The sequence below is a fragment of the Rhipicephalus microplus genome, chromosome X, assembly GCF_043290135.1.
Source record: "Rhipicephalus microplus isolate Deutch F79 chromosome X, USDA_Rmic, whole genome shotgun sequence".
Classification (NCBI taxonomy): domain Eukaryota; kingdom Metazoa; phylum Arthropoda; class Arachnida; order Ixodida; family Ixodidae; genus Rhipicephalus; species Rhipicephalus microplus.
In genome coordinates this window covers 159,889,811-159,904,294 of record NC_134710.1, presented here as the reverse complement: position 1 = coordinate 159,904,294, position 14,484 = coordinate 159,889,811, and the positions used below count along the sequence as shown (strand labels likewise).

General features: G+C 41.3%; 1 protein-coding gene across 1 annotated transcript in view; it reads right to left on the bottom strand.

Annotated features, from left to right (window-relative positions):
* Positions 1-885: 885 nt before the first annotated feature.
* The window catches only part of LOC119177076 (transforming growth factor beta regulator 1), a 42,344-nt gene continuing 28,745 nt past the window's right edge, over positions 886-14,484 (bottom strand). Inside the window, exon 5 of the mRNA XM_037428457.2 lies at positions 886-1,037. The gene's annotated coding sequence lies outside the window, so the exon portion shown is untranslated. The remainder of the gene's footprint in view (positions 1,038-14,484) is intronic.

Here is a 14,484-nt window from a genome sequence, read left to right as displayed (position 1 = left end):
CTCCGGAAATTTTCACCACCTGGGTTCTTTAACGTGCACCCAAACCTGAGTACACGGGCCTATAGCACTTTCGCCCCCATCGAAAATGCAGCTGCCACAGCCGGGATTTGATCCCGCGACCTGCGGGTCAGCAGCCGAGTACCTTAGCCACTAGACCACCGCGGCGGGGCGCCATCAGCTGAAGTTGATTTATGTAGCAGTGTCCAGGGCTACCATCTTTGCGAGCACCAGCACTTCATATCAGCTTACCTCTACTGGTATTGCTAATACCCATGTAGCTGTTGGCAATGTTACAAAACTGTAAACAACTAATTATATACAACATATCAACATGTGTCTGTGCCTGCATTTGTGACTTCGTAATACTTCGCACACAAAAAATTTACAACACAGTCACCTTCCATCTGCATGTTTCCGTACGCATCCCTTCTCATCGATTCCCAAGGTAGGTGGGATATGCCAACTACTTTAAAAACAATGAATGTTTTTAAAATGTTAAAGTATTAAATAATTAAGATATTAAATGTTTACATATCAATGTCCTGGCTAGGGCTTCTGCAACTATTAGCTTACATAACCAACCCGCCCAAAAAAAAGACAAGGGGGAAGGGTTTGAAAAGTGTAAAAGGTGCCTTCAATGCGGCCATCACAGCTGGGAGCAGAACCACAATTTCATGCACAGCAGTGCAACACCATATCAACTGAGCAAAATCATCAAGTAACATTAAAGAAATATTGAACACAATATGTTAAAAATTAAAGAAGCATTGATATTTTACTTTAAAAACCAAGCTATTCTAATAAAGAATGTTAGCACACGGAGATGGCTACGTTTTTGGAGGAATGTATTTTGGGAAAACAACTTTAAACACAATATAGCTGGTGTCAGGGTCAGAGAGTGCTTTATTTGCCAGTACTGCAAGTACCACCACACATGACATCTTCTGTCCTCGTCCCGATGTAGCTCTAGCACTTGGTATATGCTGGTGATCATGTGCCCTGAATTCTGTCCCCAATCAAGCCTTCACGGTGAGCCCCTGAAAGTCAGTTCAAAGCATGAAAACAAGGACTCATAAGTAAGAACTCACACCATAAGCTTGACACAATGACTGCAGATGAAAGAAGTGGACCTGCTAGTGGAATATTTCACATCCTATAAAACTTTAGCCTCTCGCGCAGCTGATGCTAGCTCGAGCTGCGCGAAGATTAAAACAAGCTGACGCGCCTGGCGGTTTGGATGGGGAAGCCGCTGCCGCTCCACTTCGGCAATCGAATAAAGCAGCGAGTTTGACACAACCACGTTGGCCGTTGTCCCGTCTTCCTCTCACGCTACAAGTCTGCTCGCTTTTTTAGTTTATGACACGTAGCACAGAGTTCTTTATTTACTATCCGTATTTTTCCCCAGTGGTAGTTCTATAAATAACAGCATTCAAAAGTTAATAAATATTTATTTTAAATCTACAAGGCAATTTTTTAATGATCGACCGATTACACTGGGTTGCAGATGTTCTTTTGGGGCAAAATATTTGGGAAAGATGAAAATTTAATTGCATGTTCTTTTTTTGTGTGCAACACCAAAAAAAAAATAATATGCAAGGAATAGCGAAGAACACACAATGTGATACAAGGAGAAATGGCTAGTCTGGTGCAGTGTTCCCACCAGCCAGCAGCGACAGAAGTTGGCGACGCCAGGTTCATCCCTTCACATGGATGCATAACACCTTTTATACTCCTATGTGCACATTATGTAGGGTCGCCTCCACGCACGTGCATTAGCATGCCCCTGGAGTCCCACTTGATAGAATTATGCTGAATGTAGCATTTTTTTTTGTGTTGCAAATCAAAATATGGGACGAGCAAAATATTTGATTTTATCTTCAGACCCATGCGCTACAGCAATAGTCAGCCTCTTCACTTCCCTTCTTTTACAGGCCTATATATTTGTTCATGCACAATAAATGCATCTGCTGGCCATTAGTGACTATCCTTGCACTTTTCTCTACTAGTCCTTGTTTCAAATAGCACTGTTTTTTCCCCTGATGCTTTCAATGCAAAAGCTACATTTTTTACTAGGTTGGCATGATTATACCATCTCTATTTTAAAGGGGCCCTGCAACACTTTTTCAGCATGGTCAGAAAACGATGCCGATCAGTAGTAGAGGCTCCCGACAACACACCAGCAAAATATTATAGTGCAGCACGCGGCCTGGAATTCACAATAAATTACCAAAGTCAGCTAAAAAATGTTTTCTCTTATCTCGACAAATGGCGGAATATGCCCAAAAATCGCACCTGAATTACCCATCTATCAGCCATTGGCTGACTTGAACATGGCGCACTCGCTCGTTACAGAGATCGTCGTGGGAGGCCGCGACTTGTCCTTGCGTGCACGCGTGATCACACTAAAAAAGTCCACGAGGCCACGAGGCGCGCGTGATGTTTTTCTTTGTGCCTGCCATCCCTCCCTGCTTAGTTTCCAGCGCTTTCGTCGGGACGAGAGAAGAGAGAATGCAATTACAGCATGCGACAAATCTTTGTAACTCCCCTCGCACTGGATGGATTTTTAAAATTTTAGCGCCGTTTAATTCATGAGGCAATAAGCTCTTCCAGAGAGCTCACTCCATGATTACTTGAAAAAGTGTTTCAGGGCCCCTTTAACACACTTCTACATGACCGGAGCCCACTCAATCGGCCACAATTTATCAGTGTGGAAATAAAAATTATATACCATCAAAAGAATGCAGGAAAACTGTGCTAATTGTTTTTTCAGTACTAAATCAGCATAGCTTCTGCCAAGGATGCTCATGTGAAATTCAACTATTTGAATTCACTACCGACTACCATTTATACCTTGATTCTTCTCTCCTCCAAAGAGATGCTGTTTACCTAAATTTTTTAAATCCTCTGACCCTGTACCACTGCAACAGCTAATGATCAAAGTAAATAGCTTATGCATCCATCCACTAATCACATCATGGATCCATTTTTTCCTAATTGGAAGATTGCAGTTGACAGTGTTTGGGCACCATCACACTACAGTCACCGAAGTATTATCAGGAGTACCGCAAGGTTCAGTCCTCGAACCCCTTTTGCTTTCAATTTTCATTAATGACCTGCCTATCAGTATTTCATCATCTATCTGGCTCTTTGCCAATTATTGCGTTCTGTACTGTCCTGTAAGCTCACATAATGATCAGATGCTTTTACGTGACCTGATTACAATTGAACAATGGTGCACTCAGAGGCTCATGCAACTAAACATTAAAAAATGCAAGTCCATGCACCTATCAAGAAAAAGCACTCATATCATACTCTTACTTTGTACTCTCTTCCTATTGAGATGGTTCAATCACACAGGTATCTCGGGGTTGCCATCACAAGCAAGCTTACATGGTCTACACATATTGATAATCTGGTAGCTGCCACAAACAAATCCCTGGGATTCATTTGATGGTCACTATCATCATCACCACCTGTGATCCGCAAACTAGCATACGATACATTTATCCGCACTAAACTGGAATTTTCATCGGCAATATGAAACCCACATCAAGCGTACCCTGTTGACCTACTTGAAGCCGTCCATCCAGAACCGGCGCAGCCAGGTTTATTACAATGCAGGACATCCATGGTAAAAAACACAGCATGAAAATGGCTGTTTACCATGTATGTGAACCAACTCACCCAAGCCTTAACCTTATCCAGCACGACCCCCGGCTAAGCATCACAAACATGAAATAATTCTGAGACATGAAATCATCCTGGAACATCAAATCATTAGCACTTTGCAAAAATATCTCTCGCTTGTGCCTCATTCGTCAGCTCTATTACAACTGCCAACACTTACGTGACCTGCTTCTTTTTCTGCCAAACCACACTTCACGCTGCCTATCAAACTCCGTCAGTATTCAAAAAATTCATGGCACTACTAATTCATTCAAAAACTCCTCCTTACCATTAGCCATTGCAGAATGCAATAGAGTTTACCTGACCTTGTTGTAACTGAACGCGACCCCATAAAATTTCGAAACGTAGTAATAAATTTATTGAGTGCTGATGCATAATATATTCAGAGTTTCTTTTTTTCGTTAGTTCTAATAATAAAAAAAAAAGGTTTCGTGCCACAATGCTCTTTATGGGCGCACAACAACTTTCAGTGTCGAATGAAAATTTGTTATGACACCTGACAAGAGGCCCTTTATTTCCAAATACTACTACACATCATGTGCTTATAGAAAAAAATGGCAAAAACCATGGAATAATGTTTTCTGTCTGCGACAAACGGTGGCTTGGGTAAGCTATTATACATAGTTTGTGCTATTCTGTGTTTGAGTGAGTATAACACCAATTCCATAGCCACATGCGTTGAGTCAACACAATATAATCAAATGTTAGAATTTGATGCCAGCCCTTCAGATGGCATGTAACCAACTGTATTAAGACTAAGATGCTGTTCAAGAACAACTTCTCAGATGCGTACACACCACAATGATGCTGACTGCCGGTGTAGTAGGATTTTCATTGTCCTCAATTTGTAGTTGCTTAACTAACAGAGAACATGCTGTTAAAATTTCTAATCATCTTTCTTACTTCAAATTAATTGACAAGAAAGTTAGTTCCTTAGAGATCAATACTAAACCCATTACATTATTTTATGTCCTATCTGTCACACTGTCTACCTTACCTGTATGCAGACGATAATAATATTCTAACTGTTTGTACCTCAATGCTCTCACTTCTAAGCTAAACAGTGGTTGGTCTCAAAAATATGATTCACTGGTGTTGTCAAAATTCCTTAGAAATTAACTTCACTGGTATTGTCTAAATTGATTAGAAATTAACCCGAGTAAATCATTTTTTATCCTATTTCACACCAATCAAAAGAAGACACTTAGTTGAATTATCTGCAATAACAGTCAATTACTACCTGGTCAAGGCACCCAATCATCATCGCTGTTTGGGAGTAATCACTGATTCAAACAAAGTACATTTCCGATGTCTCACACCTAAAGCAAAATCTGCCTATGGCATTAGGATCCTAATCAAAGCACATCCATACTTCAGTCTAAATACCTTGCTTTCTCTGCATTACATCTTGATTCACAGTCACTTTACCTACTCGATCGCATCCTGGGGTAACACGTATAGCACTCATCTAGCTCCTTTACAATATGTTAAAAATCAGGCCACTCGCATAATTGCATATTAATCACCATGATGCACAAGAGCATCATATTCCAACCATTCACAAACTTCTTAATTTTAAGGTGGAAATCCTCACTAACGATTTCCTTCACTGAAACATTCCCTGAATAATTTTGACAAAAGACAACTCACTAATCAAAATAAAACCTGATTTGCATAAAATAAAATAGTCATGTCACTAAAAATTAGAATAATGGTACATTCGCCTCTGGGTTCACAGCAATGTCCTTCCAAAGCTGTATTCCAAGTGACAAGCTTTGTAGTAGTATAGGCAGTTTTAAAAAGCAATTATTTTCATATTTACTTTTGTTATAAGTAATCTTGTAATTTATGCTGTTCTATTGGTTCTGTCTTGCTGCGATATATATTTGTTCAATCTTGTAACACAGTTCACTTGTTTTCACAAGCATGAAGTTCTAACAATTTTGCAGTTTTGTGACGCATCACTTCGTTTTTTTTTTTTTGCTTCATTATTAATAATGTGCATGTGAGATTTCTCAGTGTAATCAGTACTCCATTTGTGATTTTTTGTGTATTTGTATATATTTAATAAAACTCGAATATGAATACGTAGCTTCAAATACAAATTCAATATCGAATAACGAAGAGGTGCAACTTTTTTCCACTAGTGATCCTTTACTCAACCATATATTTATGTTGGTAACAGTACAATTGTTATTATAGTCAGTTATTGTGCATAAAAATAAAAAAAATATCACCATCTGTACTTGCCAGAAAGCATAAGACTGTAATAGTTTAGCTTGTGACTGTGATGTCTTGGGTTCAATCTACATGTTGAACAAATCTTTTGTATCTTTTTTTATGTAGTAGCACATTATTACAAAAAAAAAAAGCTTTCGTACCTGCCATGACGACTAGTGAGCATGAGGCCACTAGGTTGATTGTGTAGTAGTTAGCACCTGAATTCTTAAAGGCCCCCTGACAGCGAAAGCTTTATTTGCGAGTCTTTTACAGTAATTTGTAGTTTTGCATCTGGTAATGCTGAAATTATATGTAAATGCTCTAATGCACCGTATAATTAATGCAAGCAGCGTTGATACAAAACAATTTTGCGTCAGTTCAAAATGCCCACCTAAATACTGTAAGAAACAAGCGCCCCATAGAGGAGCAGTGCCTGAGAATACATGCGTTCAAGCTTCGACGACACTGAAACACGCTGTCTTCGAATAGAGGGATCCACGGTTGGTGAAGAATGAAACGATGTGGGTGCTTTGAGCGTGTTCCCTTCAGAAAAAAGAAAAGCATTCCTGGCGTAAGCAGCCTAAACCACCTGGAGAGCAGCTCGACAACAGAGCGAGAGGTGTGAGGAACAATAGTCAGTGCCGTGTGCCAGCCAGGGTATTGTGCGCACCCCGCACATGTTCTGGACCTTTGCAACATCACGAGAGAATACCCTGTTTACGTCAAACCACAGAAAATGTCGATCGCACCTGAATATTCAGACGAGCATGCACCCTTACTTTAAAACCAAATGAAAATATCTTCTAGGCAACACGCGCCACTAATAATCGGTCATAGGTGCCACTGCATGCAGGACAATCAAACAACACAAGCATCTCGAGTTTTCAAATTTGGTGTCAGGGATCCTTTAAGTCTAAGCGATTATTAAAGCAGCCTAGGTGGTCACAATTCATCCAGTTTTTTCTCGAAAGACCCCGATTTTATAGTTTTTTTTTTAGTTTTCTCCCGTGTTCTCAGCGTTGAAGCGACTAAGGAAAATAGGAGTACTTGGAGCATTTTTTCAACTACCCAGCAATACTCGTAATCTCGCTTGCTCTGTTGCCTTCCTCAAGGACCGTGCACTCGCCATTTTATGATCAAGAATGCTGTGTGGTGCTGATAGTGCACAATCGTGACCGAGGTGTACCATGCACGCAGCAATAACATGAGGTAAGCGCACGAGATAGAGGATTACCGATGTGTGATAGAAAGACTCCCCAAATATGCCTCTTCAATAATGGAGCCACAACTCCCGGCGGCGAGGGCACTATTTTGACGCATTACGACCCCCTTCGGCGCACTGGCTGCTGACAGCAGTAAACTTACGTTGGCAAAAGAGCGAGACCGCAGCAACGGTGTAACAGAGGGTTGATTGCGAGAGACGCTGCCGCATGACGCGCGCACAACAGATTTTCAAAGGCGCTGTCGGGAATGCTGTGTGTAATTACGCATTAATCCGTCCATCACCTTATGTGCACCGTCATTAGCAATGAAAAACTATATTCATGACGCCATTGTAACATTACTGATAGTACATGGCCTTTTGTATGTTTTCCATTGCGTGGAAAACACTTCAGCTCATTCACATGACCATACCCACTACCATGAAATCATTCCTGAACTATGAAGAGAGTATACATGCTGAAGTGGCGACGCAACTGACAGACGACTCATCAGGCTTCGACATGTGTGCGTAAGTTTGCACGGCGATCTGTTAGCGAAAACTGGTGTGGCTATAAATTAAACACGTTACCATTGCACTTGAAGCTGAGCGTGCCCTTAGCAAGTTGCATGCAGTGCATCGCTACTAAACTCACTTCATCAGCGCCGTGCTCTGTAAAGTATACGCGTGCATTTGCCCTTGCGTAGATGGATGGATGAAAAACTTTTATTGGGGTCCTGAAGGATTCCACCCCCGTTTTATAAGGGTAGAATCGCGGGCCGCTCCCACGTTGGGACGGGGAGGCCCAGCCTCACCGCCGCATCGTGGGCCTTCAGGACAGCCTTGAGTTGTTGTATGAGAACCGGACTCGTGAGCATTAAATGAAAGGAGTTCTCAGAAAATTCTTCATTTTTTCTTGCGTAGAGATATAAATATATATTTCGTGCTCACTCAGCACAGCACCGAGCAAAGGTGTGAAGACTATTTTGTTGAGACAATGCGGCAGTGGCGAGTTGCCTTCATTTCCACGAGTGATACGCACTTGTAGCCCCACACACAAGAGTGCAGCAGCGAACGGCGTGGTCAGTACGCTTAAATGAACCGTAACAGCGCTAAACTGCTAAGCCACACATACTGCCAAGCACGCAGTACTTGATTTAGACAGATTGGGATGTTTATCGTTGTAGGCTTGTCGCGATGACGTGCCGCCGCATTCGTTGGTAGCCGTCATCATGCTCCTGTGATTTTCCATGCAGGCATTACAGCACTCGCGCTGAAGCCGTAGTAATCACTGCATGATCTATTGAGGCTCTTATGGCAAATGCACTAAATCGTAAATTCTTCACACTGACATATACGAACGAATATTTGTGAACATGGAATACTCGTGTCAGTTTGAATATTTGAAATTTTCAAATATGTGGTTATCGAATCAAAAACAAATATTACAAATGCAATATTCGACAAATATTCAAAACATTCAAATATTCACACACCCCTACTGTCAAATGTTACTAATTTTTCCAAACTTATTTCCTGTTAGCAAGTTGCTATTAACTGATGTTTTCTGTTTCAAATTTATATCGGAAGTCTCCCTGCAGCATAGCATTTTCGAACCTCCTTCCGTATGTTATGTTGCTGTGTAACATTTTTTGAATTAATAAAAAGAATCTTGATTAGAACAAAGGTGCCAGCAATATAATGTGTGCATTATTCTACACCTGTGAAACAAGTTTATTATAGTGCATCTACTTTTTAGGTTCTTATTTTTATTGTCATTAGTCATAAATAAGCAACGCATGAGTAACCACACAGTATTCATTTGTCATTTCGTAGCTGCTAAAAATTTATGTCTTTTTTTTTAACCCTTTCGTGGTCACTGACGTATCAGTACATTTCCATGTTTCCCTTCTGCAGTGTCACTGACACACTGGTAGGAAATTCATGCCAAAGAGCAAAACTAGCATATATTTTGTGATTCTACTGGTTGTGCCATGTCTCGAATCTATAGAGAAGCACATATTTTCACTCCTCGCCATGTTGATACGTGTATAAAAGAGTACGGAGCGACCGTGCTAACCCTTCTTTGCCCAGATTCTACTATCGATGAACAGCATTTTCTGGCCATGCTAAAGAAATAATGCAGAGCCCCTGTAAAACAAAACTTCCCTTAGCATTGTTTGAGCTGAGTGACCGAGCTGCATTAGTTCTACCAACTTTTCATTGACAAATCTTTAATAATGATAATATATAGCAGCATTCTCGCAATGAAGAACAAGACTGTAATTATTAGTCATAACAGAAATAGATGTTTAACTTCAAAAGCTCTAAAGTATTTCTGATTTAATTTTCTTTTCATTCACTAACTTACTTCATTTCTTTGCTTTAAATTCTATTTAGCTTTAATGCTTTCTTTGCCTTCAAGGTAAAACTACCAAATATTTTCTTCATTGGTCGTACACTTGCAATACAAGAAGTGTCCCCTACTGGCCACAAGGTGCATGTCAATCTTGTAACACAGACAGCAAAAAAAAAAAAAAAAAAAAAAAAAAAGCTAACAAGAGGGAGAAAAATTTATGCACATAGGTACAAACAATTTAGTTAACCATATACACCAAGATTGGCTAATCTTGTGTCAGAAATGAAAGCTTAGCAAGACGAAAAATTTAATTTCAAAGGAAGGGGCTTTAACTATACAAAGATGGGATTCATAACAAGTTTTGTTTTCTTCACTGAATTTTCAACCCAATGTGCTCTATAGAAAAAAACACCCTCACCCAAATAAATTTAGTTCTCTGAATCACTGCTTTCGTTTTTCTGCATGACTCAAGGTGTTCACTCATTTCACAAAGCATAAAATTTCTGCATGCCATGCCTAAGGCTGGCAACAACAGTATATTGATTACTTTAGCCTTCAACAAGTTAATTGCACAACCAATTTGTCGACGAGAAGCACAACATAACAGACAAGCTCAAATTAATGTCAGGACAGCAAGAAAAATAAAACAGCACAAGATGAGTTCCTCTCTTTTTGCTCAACAGTTGGAATAGTTAGTTACGTTGGGTTTTATGGCGCAAAAGCAACAATGGCTATGATGCGCCAGACACTGGGTGATTTTGATAATATGGTTAAAATGTGAGGTGAAAAACTGATTTCTGTTTACAGTTTGTTTAGAAGACCTGTGGCCTCTAGAAACCTAAAAACATCCTGTATGGAGATGAGTGCACTTTCTGATAGTATTAACATTGGGTGTAGAGGTGTTTGTGTTCTGTAAAATTGTTTAAAACAAACGTGTCTACTTTTTTCAAAGACTGAGCATGTTATTAAAATATGATTGATAGTCAGAGGTTCCTTGCAATGTTCGCATTCTGGCTGATCTTCTCCGCACAATAAGAAGTTGTGGGTGAGGTGAATATGACCTATCCGTAGGCGGCATAGTGTTACTTCGATGAAGCGCTTTGGGTGATTGCACGACTTCCATTCTTGTAGAATACGCGTGACAATTTGAAGCTTGTTATGCACTTGAGCCTGCCACTCTTCTTGCCATTTTGCCCTAAAGGCTGTCCGACAACTGTTGAAACATTCTCTGAATGGTGCCCTTATTTCTGCTATGCTTTGATGTCCTGCCCTTGTTGCTACCCTGTCTGCCTTTTCGTTTCCTGGGGTACCAACATGGCTCGGCACCCATACAAGTCGGATTGTCTTGCCATTTTTCTCAGCTCTTACTAGCTTCTGTAAAATGTCCCCGAAAAACGGTTCGTTTTCCGACCTTAAATGTAGGGCTTTTAATGCGCTAAGTGAGTCAGTGTATACGACAGCTTTTTTGTGATTTCTTGATAAAATTTCTTCGAGAGCAATCAAAAGAGCATATACTTCTGCTGTGAAGATAGATACGAATTGTGGCAGTCTTATACATGTTTATGAGTGTTTTGATATGACGGCACTTCTTGTATATTCTTGTGTTTTTGATCCATCAGTGTAGTATTCAGAGTGCGTGTTATATTTTTCTTGTACGGCTAGAAAATCCTGCATAATTTGTTCTTGTGGAGTTTCCTTCTTCTTTAAATGAGTTAAAGCCAGGTCAGTGCAGTGCGAAAAGTCCAACCATGGAGCCAGTCTTTCCGGCATTCGGACCACGCTTAGTGCCTGATTCGGTACTTTGTAATCTAGACATATTTCTTCAAAGCGCAGGAGAAGTGGTCTTATCGTTTGCGGTCTGTTGTTGTATTGTATTCTGGTCCTAATGTGAGAGACAATAGTGTGACATATGTGGCTTGGTTTTGATCGGGTTCTTAATACATAGGATATAGTAAGTAGCGCTCTTCTCTGTTCCAGGCACGGCTCATTGCTCTCAGCATATAAGCTCTGGACAGGTGAGGTTCTATACGCTCCAGTCGCCAAGCGTAATCCATGATTATGTGTTGGGTCAAGACGTTTGAGGTAAGATTTTCTGGCTGAACCATAAATAATGCTGCCGTAGTCAAGTATGCTGCGCACGATCGAGCGGTATATGCGTAAAAGGCAGACTCGATCGGCACCCCAGTGTTTCCACGATAGTATTTTCAGAATGTTGAGCGCTTTGTTTGCTTTCTTTTTTGTGTAATTCATGTGGGAAATAAAGTTTAGTTTCCTGTTAAAGACTAGGCCTAGGAACTGGTGTTCTGACTAGTGGCAGTACACTGTTGATGATTTTAAGAACAGGGTCCGGATACAAGCCGCGCTTTTGTGAGAAAAGTAAGGTAACAGTTTTCTGGGTAGAAAAGCGGGAGCCGTTTTGATCTGCCCATTTGGTCAGTTTGTTGATGGTTAACTACAGCTGCCTTTCACATGTGGATATGCTTGAGGCTCGACATGCTATCTGAAGATCGTCAACATATAATGAGTGCATGATAGAGGGTGGGATTACTTCATTAACTGAATTCATTTTCACTACGAAGAGTGTAGTGCTTAACACGCAACCCTGCGGCACACCATTCTCTTGGACAAAAACACGCGATAGCCCAACCGTACCTGAAAGTTTCGGTTTGATAGAAAGTCAGAGAGGCAGTTAAGCACTCTTCCGCGTATTCCGAGATTCGCCAGGTCTCTCAGTATACCGTACCTTCACGTAGTGTCGTAGGCCTTCTTCAAGTCAAAAAACACTGCTAGGCAGTGTTACCGATGTAAGAAGGCCTCATGTACTGTGTGTTCAAGACGGACAAGATGATCTATGGTTGAATGGTCTTTCTTATACCCACACTGATGATCATCTAGTAAGTTGTCTGTTTCAAGGGTGTATGTTAGTCTTATGTTTATTATGCTTTCGTATGATTTTGCCATACAGCTTGTAAGTGCTATGGGCCTATAGCTACCCGGTGAAGTGGGTGGTTTTCCAGTCTTTAGAAATGGCACTATGGTTGCCATTTTCCATTTTGTGGGCATTCTGCCAGTTTTCCAAATCACGTTAAAGAACTTCAATAATGCTTGCACGGCAGCTTGAGACAGGTACGCGAGCATTGTGTAATGAATTCTGTCTGGCCCGACTGCTGTCTTTTTTCTCGCCGAAAGCACAGTGCTTAACATTTGGAGTGTCAAGGGAGCATTGTACGGCTCATCTAGGCCACCGGTTACTGGTAGTTTTTGTTTTTTGGTTATCTGTTTGTATGCCAGGAAGGATGGCGTGTAATTAGCGGAACTAGATATAGTGTAAAAGTGTTCGCCTAAAATGTTCGCCTGCTCCTCCAGAGATGTCTGTGTGCCTGGGTCTGTAAGTATGGGTATTGCATGTGAGGAGTAGTCGCCGCTGAATTTTCTAACCTGGTTCCACATTTTCTTGGATGTGGTTGTGCTATTGATTGTAGATATGTACTTCTGCCAGGATGATTTTTCTGCCTCTATGAATATATCGTGCTTTTGCTTTAGCTTGTTTGAACGCGAGAAGGTTGTCACATGGGGGGTACCTACGGAAGTTGCACCATGCTTTATTCTGTAGTTTTTTGGCTTTTGCACACTCACTCGTCCACCATGGCTTTAGCTTCCTTCCCACTAGTCCTGAAGACTGGGGAATAGCTTGCTCTGCTGCAGACAGTATGCAATCGGTGAACATGTCATTTATTTCATCTACTGTTAGGTGTTCAGAGAACTCAGCCTGTAGATTAGCTCTCTGTGTAAACAAAGGGCAGTTAGCTTTGTGAAGCTTCCAACACCGTGGTCGAGAGCGTATGGTCGGAAGTGGCGATGTTAGTTTTACAATCGACGGTAGATGGTCACTACCATAAGGGTTGTTTATTGTTTCCCATGTAAAATCTGCAAACAGTAAGCTAGAGCACAGTGCCAAATCCAAGTAACTCATGGTTCTTGCGCCTGGAGAACAGTATGTTGGTGATCCAGTGTTTAAAAGACACACATTGTTAGTAAGAATAAAATCTTCAATTACCTGCCCTCTACTGTCTGTCTTTACACTACCCCATAGTATGTTATGCACACTGAAATCTCCTGCCATTAAAAAAGGTTTAGGTAACTGTTCTGCGATCAATTCTAGATCTTTTACAGTAAAATGTGTATGAGGTGGAATCTATATGGAACAAATAGTGATAGTTTTATGTGATAAAATGGTGACTGCAGCCGTTTCAATGAAACTTAACTATAACTTCTCTTACTGCTATACCTCGTTGGACAACAATGGCGACGCCGCCCGACAGCCGGTTGCTTTGCGAGCGGTCGTGGCATATAACAGTGTAACCTTTTAGTATTTTCGCATTCTTTGGTCCCAGATTCGTTTCCTGCAAGCATAATGCTACAGGAGAGAAGCTTGTAAATATGTCCTTAATGTCACTTAAGTTTCATGTCATACCTCTGCAGTTCCAATGGATGATGTATGCCATTACATGAAATGATGTGTATAAAATTTAATATTTTGAGTTAGTTGTGCATAAGCTAAAAAGCGACACTATTCGTGTGCTTCGTCACTTCTTTTTTTGTGGGGCCGAAAGTGTGTTTCGGCTCCCTTTTCCTCCATTGCAGGGAGAGATGATCGGCTGCCTGATCGCCCTGCTAGTTGAAGCAGGGTCTGTCAGGCTTTCAGTGTCCGATGGACTCACGTCCATGGACTCAGCACCACCAGGGTGCTCAACAGTGTTGGTGCCCGGCGAGAATGCTGGCCTCCTCAAGGGAGGCTGGCTACTCGGCACCGTTGTTGAGACCTCTTTTGTTTCGACATTAGGTTGGCTGGCACCAACACTGGTCGAGGCTTTGGGGCATCCCTGAAAAAAGGCACTTGGTGCCTTTTTTTCGCTCTTGTCGGGTGAACGGACCGTGGCCACTAGGTCCTGGAGTTCGACCTGTGTGCCTACGGAGACCGTCGGCGGTGCCTTCCCCCTTCGCACCGCTTCAGCGT